Source organism: Monopterus albus, unplaced genomic scaffold, assembly GCF_001952655.1.
Source record: "Monopterus albus unplaced genomic scaffold, M_albus_1.0 scaffold209.1, whole genome shotgun sequence".
Taxonomy (NCBI): Eukaryota; Metazoa; Chordata; class Actinopteri; order Synbranchiformes; family Synbranchidae; genus Monopterus; species Monopterus albus.
Window position 1 is genome coordinate 1,774,980 of NW_018128089.1, and position 2,567 is coordinate 1,777,546.

The 2,567-nt window shown below is 44.0% G+C and overlaps 1 long non-coding RNA gene across 2 annotated transcripts in view; it reads left to right on the forward strand.

The window, feature by feature from the left end:
- Positions 1-2,553, forward strand: part of LOC109970926 (uncharacterized) — a 22,093-nt gene extending 19,540 nt beyond the window's left edge. The window contains exons 3-5 of one of the 2 annotated variants that reach the window (XR_002276469.1): positions 265-346; positions 1,463-1,572; positions 2,387-2,553. This is a non-coding gene — a long non-coding RNA (uncharacterized LOC109970926). The remainder of the gene's footprint in view (positions 1-264; positions 347-1,462; positions 1,573-2,386) is intronic. The other variant, XR_002276468.1, reaches the window with a different exon arrangement.
- The last annotated feature ends 14 nt before the right edge of the window (positions 2,554-2,567 follow it).

A 2,567-nucleotide genomic window follows, 5' to 3' on the forward strand; every position in this document is an offset into this window, starting at 1 on the left:
ATATTTTTGCAGTTGATTCTGCCGTAAAATGTCTGCAAAAATAAAGCTTTAAAAACACTGTGTCAGCTGAGAAATATTTGATCAGGGTTATTTCCCCCAGAGATAAATGCACAGCAGCTGTTACTGTGGACCAACTGGGACCAGCACACTGAACGACATGCAGGCAGGCAATGAAATGCTCCCTTAATCTCCTGACCTGTGAGCCTGTCGGATTATTTTGTGATGTCATTCTGTGAGTTGACATGTTGACTCTGTGTGATCCAGGTCCGAGGACGTAGCCCATTTGGAAGAACCTGAGACAGAGGAGTGACCTCACCTGTGATTGGCCAGAAACCTGTTGGTCCAGGTAAGCTCTCCAGGCCAAACCTCTGTCTGATAATCAGTGGGCCTCATTCCTGAAAACATCTGTCCATCCAGATTGTGTTCAAATATTCAGACTTGCTCATCTTTAACTGACAGAAGTCTGAAATGCTTGTTCTTATTGTAATGTTAATGCTAGGAGACGTTAAGCACCTGTGAACTAGAGGGTGGAGTCATGTGACAGTGGGTGGAGCTGCAGGAGGCCTCTGAGCCTGTGTACTGATACACCTCACTGCACATTAAGGTGTATCCTTGGATATTAACATGTGCAGCGATCACACTGATGTGTAGTAACTCTGTGGATCATGATGATGTAGTTTGTTGATCCTCTGGCGTTTCCTGTAGCACCACGATCAGGTCCCGGCTCTGTGTCCAACACTGAGGTGACCTGCGCAACCTCACCTGTTCTCTCTTTACTGGCGATTAGCTAATGTTACCCTGCCAATATGCTAAGCTACAGGCCGACCTTAATGCTAAAGCTTAGCATGTTGAGACTTGATTGTGTCCAGACTCTGTATCAACATTTGAAAGCAGAGTGATGTAAAATGCAGGATGTTCTCAGTCTGGGTACATTTTTAACAGTAGAACCAGTTAAATGTGATCAGTTTGTATAATACAAACTTTATTGATCACAGTAATGTTGACAGCAGTATGACCAGGTGCAGCCTGACTGTTGTCCACCCACGGGTAAAGAGCCAGGATGCGGCCAGCAGCCGTCTGGGCTGTTTGACATATTTCACAACAGTGAACCGTTTCCCAGTGACTCGGAAGCTTCGTCTGTCCATCACCATGTCCGCTGTCAGCACAGGGCTCTGCAGGCTCAGCTTTAATATCAGACCTTGTTGAAGCCGCACAGAATGACATGTACATTATCATCTGTTTCATAATCAAACTAGATAATAATGAAGGAAACCAAATTAGTTATTAATTACATGAATTTTGTAGTGATTAGATTTTCAGCCATGTAACAGTAATTTAATGGATCAGTTAATGTGACCTGTTGGGTGGATTAACCAATCACTAGTTAATTCAGATTTTTGCTAAAGGTGACACTTGGTTGTTATGATTGAGCTTTGAAGCAGCAGTGCTGTGTTTTTTGCAGGTCTGATGGTACAACATGAGCCACTCTTGTTCCTGGTGTGTTTAACAGGCCTCAGCCTCGTACAACAAATATACAGTCACTAATGTCACTGCCTGCCTGCCTTGGGTCAAGTAGGTTCAATTGTTGTTCAGTTAAAGATTGTTTCAACCCTTTTCAGTCAGTTTTCATTCTTGCTTTTAGAAGTGACAAAGTGAAACATTCAGGTATGAGGCCTACTGATTCACTATGCTCAGTTTATTAGGAACCCGCTTCTCAGACTGAGCCAGTCTTATCCAGCAGTCCTGCAGTAAATCCCTTTCATGAAGGTGATGTTCAGACTGTTCCACAGAGTTGCTGATTCACTGTGGAGGCTGCGCTGTTGTGTTGAATTACATTAACAGGCATTACTGTATCCACCCCCTGTATATCAGAGCTGCTAGGCTGGTCCACAGAACAGCTCTCAGGGTAGGTGACAACACATTAAAGTAATGGAGAACCAGCAGTAGATGCTTTAGCTGTATTACTAGCAGTATTGTGAATGTGTCCAGCTGAGAGCTCTGTGACGCCACTGACGTACCAGTCAGTCCAAGTCCATTTAATACAGGTGAACAGCAGCACAAACTGCAGCCTCCACAGTGATCACACAGGTGAACCAGCACCTCTGTGAAACAGTCTAAACACACTGAACACCACCACCTTCATGAAGGAGGATTCACTACAGGACTGTTGAACCAGACTGAGACAGGGGTTCTTAATAAAATGACCACAGATGTATCATCTTCAATGTGCAGACGTTTGAATCAGAGAAACAGCAGAGTGAGTTTGAAATGCTTTTATTGATGATTTAGAACAGAATTGATCAGCACATTTTATTCTTCTCCTTGGATCAAAGTGTATCAATGGACAGGAAGCTGTGATGTCATTAACTGTATGCATCTTTTTCAGTCTGCGATTGGCCGGAGGGTGCAGCCAGTGGGAGCTCAAGGGTCAATGCAGGCTCTGCCCCAGACTCACCTAGAGCAAGACAGAGTTATAACTCTTAACTAGAGCTGTTTCTGCTCCTGCAGGGTGATGTGATGATAACGTTGCTTTTTGGAACCTGCTCTGTTTCTTTTAACAGTGGTTT